At 49.1% G+C, this 13,187-nt stretch overlaps 1 long non-coding RNA gene across 1 annotated transcript; it reads left to right on the top strand.

The window, feature by feature from the left end:
* Window positions 1-1,732: 1,732 nt before the first annotated feature.
* LOC142260622 (uncharacterized) lies at window positions 1,733-11,593 on the top strand. Its single transcript, XR_012728675.1, has 3 exons — window positions 1,733-1,880; window positions 2,155-2,187; window positions 11,541-11,593. It is a non-coding gene; the product is annotated as an uncharacterized LOC142260622 (long non-coding RNA).
* Window positions 11,594-13,187: the final 1,594 nt, after the last annotated feature.

The raw sequence follows: 13,187 nt of genomic DNA, 5'->3' as shown, positions 1-13,187 counted from the left end.
GCGTCCGAGTTCTGATCAGTCTACGAAATATGAAGAGGTACAGCATCCGGGCCACAATCAGTCTACAAGATGTGACAATTCCAGATATATAATTGAAGATAATCAAATTAGATGTTTAAAGAAAAGTCAAAGAGTGGGGAATATAACAGGAGAATGTGATCAAAAGGACGCAACTCAACCACGCAGTGGTCATATTGACCTGGATGTTCTTGAAGAGGAAGCAGTAGATCAGGTCCAAGATGATATGACAAAAGAAATAAGTAAATGGGAACCTCAGGTAGGACATCAAGACCATAGTGACATTTTAGAAAGCATGATACCCACTGAGGAGGAAAAATCTTTGCAACAACCAACAAACATGGGGGGAACTGAACATCTAGGTACAAGCAGGTTCTGGGAAGAGGCTAATGTCGCTATGCTCAGTGCTGACCTTCAGCGATCACAGACTGAACAATTGGATTTGAAAGATCAAGATGTCACAAAGGACAAACTTAGTCACCAAGAGAACACCTTTATATGTCACAAAACTGAGCACTTACATTGCCAGATGGGGACAAAAAAGACAATGGTGCATGGAAATGATGACGATGATGCTCACCTTCACATCCCATGTGTACAGAACCAACAACAAACCATCTGCCTGAAAGATGATTTTAGTCCCCACCAGAACTTCACATCTTCACAGGTCTCAGGGGACACAATGACACACGTGTTTCCTCAAACTGAGAAAGAAGGACACCCAGGTGTAAAGAATCAAGCTTCAGAATTACAATGGCAGCCTGCAGTCGAACCCCAAACAAAGAGACACAAAGAAGGAGACATTCCAGCAGATGACGGTGTGGAAAGTAAGAACAGCAGGATCCAAACTGAGGAGAGAGAGACCCAAACAGAGGACCCTGCATGGCAAACCACTAACCACAAGCACTTGTCATATGGTGAGGACTTACTCAGCCACACAAATGAACAACACACTCAGACCACACCACCCACCAAAAAAGACATCCAGCATGATGAAATGGACAAATCCGAGACACACTTTCAGAAGCAGGTCACTAATGGACAAAGTGAGCAATTCATCCATGGCAAGATTATTCTGAATGACAAGTATACAGAAGGAGCATTGAAAAAAGTAACCTACATAGGAGAAGAAAAGCTGGCCAAGTGGAGGAGACCAGGAGAGCTGATAGAAGAGGGCATGATATTGGTCACTGTCTTCTACCCTTGGCCTCTGTAATATTGTACACAAAGCCTCCTGGTATGGTGAGGGACCCCTTCTGGTATGGTGAGGGACCTTCCTTCAGCTGGCTGCACTTAATTCCACTGAGGAATTGAGGACAATATGGAGACTATGTTGGTTTCATATTCTGCCCACTTTGGGTTCTGATACATTCTTGTGGTCCACAGATGCCCATGATCTACTCTCAGAATCATCACCTGTAGACATCTGAAATTATTAGATTTGCATAATTTCTGAGGGTCAGTAGAAGTGTCCCTTATTACCTCATAAACCTGAGGGAGCAGATGTCAGACAATGATCTGCATTGTGGGGTGGTGTGACCCAATTTGCCCCTTATGTTGTAGAATATTATGTAAATGTATCCCTGGCCAAGTCCTAACATAGGACACCCCCTCAATTCTGACTGTCAGGTCATTCACTTCCTTCATAGAGCATGTCGTAGACAGGCCCTGGACGTCACAATAACTGGGTCCTTCCATTTCTCTCCAGTAATGGCGCAGTCAGAAGACAGGAGCTTGGTGATGGCTGACAGAGCGTCCTGGCTCCAAGACGAGGCTGTACCAGACATCAGCGTAGAAGTCCAAACACAACCTGAGATTCCTGACCTGCTCCCAGGACCACAAGATTACAAGGAAACAAAAGGGTGAGGAGTGACCAAAACAAACAACCATTAGATCAGCGGAAATCACAGGTAGTGCTGGTATAATTGCCAAAAATGGTTAGCCCACAAAAAATGATCCAGGGAGAGTATAAAGCTGGCAATACAGATACATTCACTGCCAATACATAAAAGCCAAGCTTTAGTGCAGCTTCTACACACTGCGCACTCATCCATGATAATCCCAGAAAATAAGGCTGATCATACTCCAAGTACTGTCTCCTACGCCTGTGCACTAATTCTGTATTTTCTGATCCAGGGTGGAAAGAGAAGTCCTGGAGTCTGAGAATGAGTAAGTAGTGGCTGCTCTATACGCCGTCCCCTTGTGTCCTCCCCGGTAGAGAACATCTCTTTATGATGAATCACAGATTTTGGAGCAGACTCCTCATATTCTGTATCCATGTAAGATCAGAGGCCTGGTGCCCTCACCATCTCGATCAGAAATCTGGTGCCCTCACCGTCTCTGGAGCAGACTCCACAGATTCTGTATCTATATAAGTTCAGAGGTCTGGTGCCTTCACCATCTCGATCAGAGGTCTGGTGCCCTCACCGTCTGTGTAGCAGACTCCTCAGATTCTGTATCCATGTAAGATCAGAGGCCTGGTACCCTTACCGTCTCTGGAGAAAACTCCTCAGATTCTGTATCCATGTAAGATCAAAGGCCTGGTGCCCTCGCCATCTCGATCATAAATCTGGTGCCCTCACCGTCTGTGTAGCAGACTCCTCAGATTCTGTATCTATATAAGATCAGAGGTCTGCTGCCCTCACCGTCTGTGTAACAGACTCCTCAGATTCTGTATCTATGTAGGATGAGAGGCCGGGTGCCCTCACTGTCTCTGGAGCAGACTCCTCAGATTCTGTATCCATGTAGGATCAGAGGCCCGTTGCCCTCACCGTCTGTGTAGCAGACTCCTCAGATTCTGTATCTATGTAGGATGAGAAGCCGGGTGCCCTCACCGTCTCTGGAGCAGACTCCTCAGATTCTGTATCCATGTAGGATCAGAGGCCCGTTGCCCTCACCGTCTGTGTAGCAGACTCCTCAGATTCTGTATCTATATAAGATCAGAGGCCCGTTGCCCTCACCGTCTGTGTAGCAGACTCCTCAGATTCTGTATCCATGTAGGATCAAAGGCCGGGTGCCCTCACCGTCTCTGGAGCAGACTCCTCAGATTCTGTATCCATGTAGGATCAGAGGCCTGGTGCCCTCACCGTCTCTGGAGCAGACTCCTCAGACCCTGTATCCATGTAGGATCAGAGGCCTGGTGCCCTCACCGTCTGTGTAGCAGACTCCTCAGATTCTGTATCCATGTAGGATCAGAGGCCTGGTGCCCTCACCGTCTCTGGAGCAGACTCCTCAGACCCTGTATCCATGTAGGATCAGAGGCCTGGTGCCCTCACCGTCTGTGTAGCAGACTCCTCAGATTCTGTATTTATATAAGATCAGAGGCTTGGTACCCTTACCGTCTGTGTAGCAGACTCCTCAGATTCTGTATCCATGTAGGATCAAAGGCCGGGTGCCCTCACCGTCTCTGGAGCAGACTCCTCAGATTCTGTATCCATGTAGGATCAGAGGCCCGTTGCCCTCATCGTCTGTGTAGCAGACTCCTCAGATTCTGTATCCATGTAGGATCAAAGGCCGGGTGCCCTCACCGTCTCTGGAGCAGACTCCTCAGATTCTGTATCCATGTAGGATCAGAGGCCCGTTGCCCTCATCGTCTGTGTAGCAGACTCCTCAGATTCTGTATCCATGTAGGATCAGAGGCCTGGTGCAGTCACTGTCTCTGAACATGTGAACATAGCCTTATACTTCCATACAGTCATTCTGTTCATTCAAGGAGTCTCCTATATCCGTCATCTTCTATTGTTATCACCAATTGTTCACAACTCTCCTGCCAATCTTCCTTTAAACCCGTATTTCTTTGCCCACATTGTCAGTTACTTAACACTTTTAGGGTCTACATTATACATATATTTGGGACCCCAATGTTATATTATTTATTTTGGATAATCCCTGTCATGAAAGGGGGGTATAGGAAGCGGGAATTACGTCCTTCCTTTCTACCACCCATCCGGCCGACAGACAGAGCACGTGACGCGCTCTCTAGCGCCCCTCTTATAGTCAGGCCAGTTATGGAATTGCCCGACAATAAGCAAAGAGGCCGCTCTCTTCTACTATGCCGATGATTGAAGGGCTCCCGGTGAGAGTAGGGTATATATTCCCCTGACTAAAGCGGACGGAATATATAAAAACCTCCCCAAATCTCACTGGCCTCCCCACAATGATCCTTGGCACAAACTCACTGCCACCAACCGATTTACAGTAACCATTAACCGAGCACACAGATGGGGGATTCAGGATCGAGATAACAGAACAGCCCAAGATTAATTATATATTTTAATCAGCCTAAGGCACACTAGAAACAATATATATAATATGAAATATATACAATATGGAATCTACAGGGTATACATAGGTCAGAGTACAGTTACAAATAAAACATGGTTTACAAACAGGCATACAGTTCAAGCAGTTACCTTATGCGTCTGGCCACAGGAGGGCGCTGTTCGACCAAGTTTCCAGGAACTTCCTCACATGTGTTCAGACACAGACCCCCGAGCAAGAAGGCCTAAAAAATGGCTGCACTGAGGTTATCAACCTGGCTCAATCCAGGTCCCCTCCTACCTTAGTGACCTCACAGGGAGCACTGCTCCTCCCCTGTCTTGAGTCAAAAATAGTATCCAAAGTGATTATTAATCATAACTTTGCCTGGGAACGTCGTAGGCGGACGCCAATGCTCTCATTTTGACAGTTATGATGTTAGCTTCAAATTGGTAGGACGTATGGCTGGTCTGCTGGTTCCCCACTGGCCTATATCATGTTTGGGGTACTTTCCAAGGCCCCACAACTATATAAAATATGGGCTGAACTCATCAACTCGCCCCGATGCCATATTTCTGCCTGCCATATTAATAGGAAGCACGGTTCATGAAATATTAACCATATTCTACTGGAGCCTGGCTGTCTGGAGCCTGCTAGGTAGATACAAACGTTTACCACACTCTCACTGAGGCGGGTCTTCTGGGTCTTTGATGCTTCCCAGGGCTAACAGCTCAGCTAATCTCCATATCATAGGAGATTGCCTCTGGCTGTGTAGTTGGATTTGACACATTTCCTTTGACACCAATCTGCAAAGGATTTCTGTGTGAAGGGAGAAGGGAGGGGTGCCATCAGGGAGCGATTAGAGAAATTATGACTGGACATCATAATTCCTCTTCATATCCCAGGATTTACCTCACAATCCCTATCCCATAATACTAGTTTTGAATGATTTTACTCCCATGGTGTTAATAGCCGGGGTGTAACCAGTCCTCACTTGATACTGTGACCCAATATCTACCTGCTTCCTTCTCAATGTCCTCCCAGCATCTACCAATAAATAAGGGTATGGGAAAATGACACTTCAATATTATAATTGTAAAACAACCCAAATAAATTAGTGATCTTCCATAAACTTGGGGAAGCACAGAAGCCAAGTATATATGTCCAGATAGGGGATATATAACCAAGATCACAATGCAAATACATCACTATTCTCTCTGGACTCCCAAGATCTCTTTTCAGGAGGAAAACCCAATCCAATCTACAAAGAATAGGGTCTTCCTCTGATCCTCATCATGGCCAAGATGTACTTAACCTCAAAGACGTCCTATGAACTGACAGGCAAAGGCGTGACACAAGGATTCTTGCAGAAGCAGCTCAGAACTACTGGCTTGAGGAAATACATGTGGAAAGAGTAAAGCTGGTGTCACACATAACGACGACGACAACGACGTCGCTGCTACGTCACCATTTTCTGTGACGTTGCAGCGACGTCCCGTCGCTGTCGCTGTGTGTGACATCCAGCAACGACCTGGCCCCTGCTGTGAGGTCGCCGGTCGTTGCTGAATGTCCAGCTTCATTTTTTGGTCGTCACTCTCCCGCTGTGACACACACATCGCTGTGTGTGACAGCGAGAGAGCGACGAAATGAAGCGATCAGGAGCCGGCACTGGCAGCTGCGGTAAGCTGTAACCAGCGTAAACATTGGGTAACCAAGGGAAGACCTTTCCCTGGTTACCCGATGTTTACGCTGGTTACCAGCCTCCGCTCTTGCTGCCAGCGCCGGCTCCTGCACTGTGCCATGTGGCTGCAGTACGCATCGGGTAATTAACCCGATGTATACTGTAGCAAGGAGAGCAAGGAGCCAGCGCTAAGCAGTGTGCGCGGCTCCTTGCTCTCTGCACTGTGACATGTAGCTGCAGCACACATCGGGTTAATTAACCCGATGTGTGCTGCAGGAGAGCAAGGAGCCAGCGCTAAGCGCGGCTCCCTGCTCTCTGAACTGTGACATGTAGCTGCAGCACACATCGGGTTAATTAACCCGATGTGTGCTGCAGGAGAGCAAAGAGCCAGCGCTAAGCGTGGCTCCCTGCTCTCTGAACATGTAGCACAGCGACCTTATGATCGCTGCTTCTGCTGTGTTTGACAGCTAAGCAGCGATCATAACAGCGACTTACAAGGTCGCTGTTACGTCACCGAAAATGGTGACGTAACAGCGACGTCGTTGTCGCTGTCGTTTAGTGTGACACCAGCTTTAGGCACATGTAGCGAGGGCAGGAAGTTTTAGCTTGTAGGACACCGCGCTGATTGGCTTGATAACTTCAAAGGAACAGATAAACCGAGGACCCAGCTTGTAAGAAGGCATCTTTAAGTGGATGCATCTCAAGGAGAGCCACACCTTATCTCCTGGATGAAACCATTGTTGAGGAGAGCCATTCGATCAAATAATTAACCTTGAGACGTAAGAGATTGTGGGAAAATGTCCTTTGAAATCATTTCACCTTGCAGTAAGTCTGCTCCGATCTAAAGATGGCCACCATCTCCTGTTCTCCACACTTTGCTTTGGTATGCAAGGGATGTCTAGATGTAAGAATATCACCATATAAGGAAAGACCCACTGGCCAACCTAGAGGACCACCCCACAGATGCCTCATGGACCATCTGCTCTGATGACATCATAGACCCGCCCATCAGCATCACCGCAGATCTGCCCAAATGATATCATAGACCTGGCCATCAGCATCACCACAGATTCACCCCGATGATGTCATAGACCCACCCATCATCACCGCAAATCCGCCCCGATGACATCATAGACCTGCCTACGATGACGCCCACGAATCAGCTCATGGACTAAAACATTGTTCAACCCACTGACCAATGGACACAACCGGGCATGCCCACAGTAGAGCCGACCAAGCCCCTTTCCTAGGTTATATGAGGGCATGTTCTTGGAATAAATTGGTCTGTTTTGGGCCACCTCTGATCGAGGAAAGATAAACATCCAACTGTATGTGTCTGATGTCCTTTTTCAAGCCTGTACTTGATCCTCATTAATTAGGTCAGGCAGTAGGCAACATGTGAACTCTGGTTAAGAGTTCACCCTAACACCATGGTGGATCCAATCTTCTCTTGTCCGCATGTTTCTTCATCCATTTGGGCGACTGTTTAAGGGTGGCTTTGGTATCCTCCCAGATTTTGGAGAAGTCCTTAACAAAAGTATCAGCTGTAGGGATGCTTGAAGTGGTAAACACCAGAAGAACATTGGACTGTTGTTCATAAACGATAAAGAACTGAGAATTTGCTTAAGCCTCACTTACATGGTCATTATATGAAAACTCTGCCCAAGGCAACAGTTTAACCCTATCATCATGGTGTACATTCCTAAAATGCCGCAGAAAATTAGACAGGCTCTGGCTGAACCACTCCACCTGGCCATTGGACTGAGGTTGATAAACAGATGAGAAGACCAGGGAAACATTCAAAAGTTTGCAAGTAGTTCTAAAGATCCTGGATGTGAATTGAACACTCCTTTCAGATATAATGTGTAGTGGAAGCCCCTGGAGATGGAATACGTGCTGGATGAATTATGCGAGCTGGGTTGTGGATGGTAGACCAGACAGAGGAGTGAAGTGGGCCATTTTAGAGAACTGGTCCTCTACCACCCAGATGATAGAGCGACCATAGAACACAGGAAGGTCCGTAATAAAGTCCATCACAATGTATTGCCAGTTTGCTGACGGAATTGGGAGTGGAAGAAGTCGTCCGGACGGAAGTTGCTTAGGAGTCTTGTTTCGTGCACAAGAAGGGCAGGCAGAAACAAATTTCACAATATCTCTCTGCATGTTTGGCCACCAATAGTGCTGTGAGATAATAAGTGTAGTCTCTTTCAGTCCGGCATGACCAGCCAGCTTAGAAGAATGACCCCACAGCAGGACTTGCTTCCTGACAGAATTATGAGACGTCTTCCCTGGAGGAATCTGAGACAAGTTCAAAGGAGCCACCGTGAATGGCAACAACTCACTGCCCCTGAGCGCAACTATTCTATTAGAGACCAAGAAGTCCTTGGAGAAGAATCCACAGGTTACCATTTGCCCAGAGGAAGACTTCTGCACCAGCCCCTGAGGATGAAGCATCCATTTCCAGAAAGAATCGCTTGGTAACCTCAGGTCTTTGTAGCACAGGAGCAGAAAAGTAGGACTGTTTCAGGGAGAGAAACGCGTCTTCAGCCGCCTTTTAAGGATCATAGCATCAATCGGGGCAGTCCGAGACAAGAAATGAGGGATGAACTGACGGTAATAGTTTGCAAATCCCAAGAACTATTGGATTACCTTAGCACCAGCAGTACGAGGCCATTTGAGAATAGAAGACACCCTCTGAGGATCCATCTTCAGGCCCCATGTCAGAGATGATATACCCAAGGAAGGGAAGAGAGGTCTGCCCAAAGACGCAGTTCTCAAATTTAGCGTACAAGTGATTCACTCTGAGTCTCTGCAAGACTTGGTGAACATTTCTCCTATGGGTAGGCAGATCTGGGGAGAAGACTAGGATGTCATCCAGAATAACCACTACACTAGTGTAAAGGAGGTCTCAGAAGATGTAATTCACAGACCGCTGTAAGACCGCTGGGGCATTGCTGAGTCCGAAAAGCATGCTGCAATACTTGTAATGCCTGTCCTGGGTGTTAAAAGCGGACTTCCTCGCAGATTGAGCTTGGTGAAGATCTTGGCTTCTCTGAGGTGATTGAACAACTCTGGAATGAGAGGCAACGGATACTTGTTCTGGACCGTGATCTAGTTAAGGCTGGTTTCACACATCCGGCTTTTCGCCATTTTGCCGGATTCGGCGCACGCCAGTATAGTGAATACAGTACAATGGCAGCGCAACAAGCACTGGTCACATGCTGGCATGTGACCGGAGCATGTGACCCGGAGGTTGCGGCACTGCCACTGTACTGTATACACTGTACTGGCGTGCGCCGAATCCGCAAAAAGCCAGATGTGTGAAACTAGCCTTAGGCCTCTTTTATCTATATAAGGCCTCACACAAAGATGTCTGTGTATGACCAATAAGCGGGTTGCAGACCAAGCAGGCTAGATAGTGTCACTGGCGGTCAAACCAAATGTATAGGGATGAGGCACCTTTTATAACAGGACTGTCCTCAACAACATTTCCAATCTAAGACGCACTTGTCCATGTTACGAGGTGCCTTCTCTGCCCTGAACGCACTTGTCCATGTTACGAGGTGCCTTCTCTGCCCTGAACGCACTTGTCCATGTTACGAGGTCCCGTCTCAGCCCTGGACGCACTTGTCCATGTTACGAGGTGCCTTCTCTGCCCTGAACGCACTTGTCCATGTTACGAGGTCCCGTCTCAGCCCTGGACGCACTTGTCCATATAACGAGGTCTTTTCTCAGCCCTGGACGCACTTGTCCATGTAAACAGGTCCCGTCTCAGCCCTGGACGCACTTGTCCATGTTACGAGGTGCCTTCTCTGCCCTGAACGCACTTGTCCATGTTACGAGGTCCCGTCTCAGCCCTGGACGCACTTGTCCATATAACGAGGTCTTTTCTCAGCCCTGGACGCACTTGTCCATGTAAACAGGTCCCGTCTCAGACCTGGACGCACTTGTCCATATAACGAGGTCTTTTCTCGGCCCTGGACGTACGTGTCCATGTAACAAGGTCTCGTCTCGGCCCTGGACACACTTGTCCATGGATGTCGTCACTGATCTACCCAATTCTGGTGGTAATACTATAGTGTGGGTGGTGCTGGACCGTATCAGTAAGATGGTTAATTTGGTTCCTCTTCAAGGACTGCCTATGGCTAAGAGTCTAGCTACATTATTCATCTCGCATACTGTGAGACTACATGGAGGCCTAAAGAACATGATTTTCGATATAGGGGTCAGCTTTGGGCTAGCTTTCCTGTAGTATTTGCTCCAGATTGAGTATTAAACTTTCATTCTCCTCAGGTTATCATCCAGCGACCAATGGCCAGACACAAAGGATGAACCAAGATGTAGAACAGTACTTGAGATGCTTAGTTTCCTCTAATCAGGAGGACTGGGTGGATCTTCTGGGTTCGCATTCAATAATCGCACCTCTACCAGTACCTCGCCTTTTTTCTGCTGTGGGCTTTCATACTGTTTTTGGAAATTATCTGTACCAGAGGAAGAGAGAGATTCTTCACGATTTTCTTCTTGTTTGATTAAGGTCTGGAGCGAGGTTAAAGTGTTGTAGTAACTTGTGACCGGACCAAGAGATCTGCGCACCGCAGACGTAGGACGCTCCTGTCTTTAGGGTGGGAGAATTTGTTTGGTTATCCTAAATCTACGCCTTAAAGTACCTTTGCTCCCAAATTTGTTGGTCCGTATAAAGTTATTTAAGTCCTTAATCCTGTAATGGTCAAACCCCAACTTGTGGTGGAAGGGGATCAATAACTCCTTCCATTCCTCGGGACATAATAGAGGTGGACTTGGAGGAGGATCGGGAATATGAGGCGGCGCGAGTACTGGTCCCAGACGCGTCAGACGCCGGCTGTAGTATCTTGTTAAATGGAAGTGTTACGGTCCGGAGGATCGCTCCTGGGTTAATTCGGGAGATCTGCGTGCTGATCATCTGGTAACAGAGTTTTATCAGTGACGTTGGAGGATGAGTATTTCTAAGGGTCCAGTGGCCCCTTGTGGGAAGGGGGCACTGTCATGCCTTGGATTTGATCCGGTGGCCTTCTGTGCTGTGGTCCGTTTCCCTCTCCACTGAGCCACATTCAGGTTCGGTTTCTGTCCTGGTTCTGAACACTTTGTCTCTGCGGACACTTTGTGTGTTCATTGCCTTTCTGCCAACACGTGTTTCCAATGCAGTAATTCAGTCTGCCCGAGCACCTGGCAGGTGCACCTATTTAAAGCTTCCCCGGGCCTCCACTTTTGGCTGGCGATATGTCTGCAGTGGACCCTGCTTGGGACTGCAGCCCGCTGCCTGCTGAGTCTCCTGGGAGATTATGACTTATGATTTTCCTTATTTTTACTCTGCCCCTTCCCCGGATTCTGCAGGAGGTACATGATGCCCTCGATGGCCGCTGAGGAAGTTGCTTGTTTCAGTCTACACAGGGGCCTTTAGGGACTGCACAGCTGGGACCTGTAGTCTGCACCGAGCGGGTCAGGTCTAGCAGCCTCAAGATAGACCTTATAGTCCACGTCAGTGCGTATAACACACCGCCACCGGCCATGGAAGACCCCCAGACTAATGCCCCCCGTCTCTCCACAGGAGGCTGTCCTGGATCCTGGAGGAAGATGAAGAGGAATCAGAGTAAGCGTGAGAAGTGTGAAGGAGGGGCGGCTCATATAATGGGAGGAGAGGAGTGTGGGGGAGGGGCGGATCATATAATGGGAGAGAGAAGTGTGGGGGAGGGGCGGCTCATATAATGGGAGGAGAGGAGTGTGGGGGAGGGGCAGATCATATAATGGGAGGAGAGAAGTGTGGGGAAGGGGCGGATCACATAATGGAAGGAGAGGAGTGTGGGGGAGGGGCAGATCATATAATGGGAGGAGAGGAGTGTGGGGGAGGGGCGGATCATATAATGGGGGAGAGAAGTGTGGGGGAGGGGCGGCTCATATAATGGGAGGAGAGGAGTGTGGGGGAGGGGCGGATCATATAATGGGGGAGAGAAGTGGGGTGGAGGGGCGGCTCATATAATGGGAGGAGAGGAGTGTGGGGGAGGGGAGGATCATATAATGGGAGGAGAGGAGTGTGGGGGAGGGGCAGATCATATAATGGGAGGAGAGAAGTGTGGGGGAGGGGCGGCTCATATAATGGGAGGAGAGGAGTGTGGGGGAGGGGCGGCTCATATAATGGGAGGAGAGGAGTGTGGGGGAGGGGCGGCTCATATAATGGGAGGAGAGGAGTGTGGGGGAGGGGCGGATCATATAATGGGGGAGAGAAGTGTGGGGGAGGGGCGGCTCATATAATGGGAGGAGAGGAGTGTGGGGGAGGGGCGGATCATATAATGGGGGAGAGAAGTGTGGGGGAGGGGCGGCTCATATAATGGGAGGAGTGTGGGGGAGGGGTAGATCATATAATGGGGGAGAGGAGTGTGGGGGAGGGGCAGATCATATAATGGGAGGAGAGAAGTGTGGGGGAGGGGCAGATCATATAATGGGAGGAGAGAAGTGTGGGGGAGGGGCGGCTCATATAATGGGAGGAGAGGAGTGTGGGGGAGGGGCGGATCATATAATGGGGGAGAGAAGTGTGGGGGAGGGGCGGCTCATATAATGGGAGGAGTGTGGGGGAGGGGTAGCTCATATAATGGGAGGAGAGAAGTGTGGGGGGGCAGATCATATAATGGGGGAGAGGAGTGTGGGGGAGGGGCGGCTCATATAATGGGAGGAGTGTGGGGGAGGGGCAGATCATATAATGGGGGAGAGAAGTGTGGGGGAGGGGCGGATCATATAATGGGGGAGAGGAGTGTGGGGGAGGGGCGGATCATATAATGGGGAGAGGAGTGTGGGGGAGGGGCGGATCATATAATGGGAGGAGAGGAGTGTGGGGGAGGGGCGGATCATATAATGGGAGGAGAGGAGTGTGGGGGAGGGGCAGATCATATAATGGGAGGAGAGAAGTGTGGGGGAGGGGCAGATCATATAATGGGAGGAGAGGAGTGTGGGGGAGGGGCGGATCATATAATGGGGGAGAGAAGTGTGGGGGAGGGGCGGATCACATAATGGAAGGAGAGGAGTGTGGGGGAGGGGCGGATCATATAATGGGAGGAGAGGAGTGTGGGGGAGGGGCAGATCATATAATGGGAGGAGAGAAGTGTGGGGGAGGGGCGGCTCATATAATGGGAGGAGAGGAGTGTGGGGGAGGGGCGGCTCATATAATGGGAGGAGAGGAGTGTGGGGGAGGGGAGGCTCATAT

Source organism: Anomaloglossus baeobatrachus, unplaced genomic scaffold, assembly GCF_048569485.1.
Source record: "Anomaloglossus baeobatrachus isolate aAnoBae1 unplaced genomic scaffold, aAnoBae1.hap1 Scaffold_142, whole genome shotgun sequence".
Lineage (NCBI taxonomy): Eukaryota > Metazoa > Chordata > Amphibia > Anura > Aromobatidae > Anomaloglossus > Anomaloglossus baeobatrachus.
Note: the sequence above shows the minus strand (reverse complement) of the source record. Positions and strands in the feature narration are given on the sequence as shown.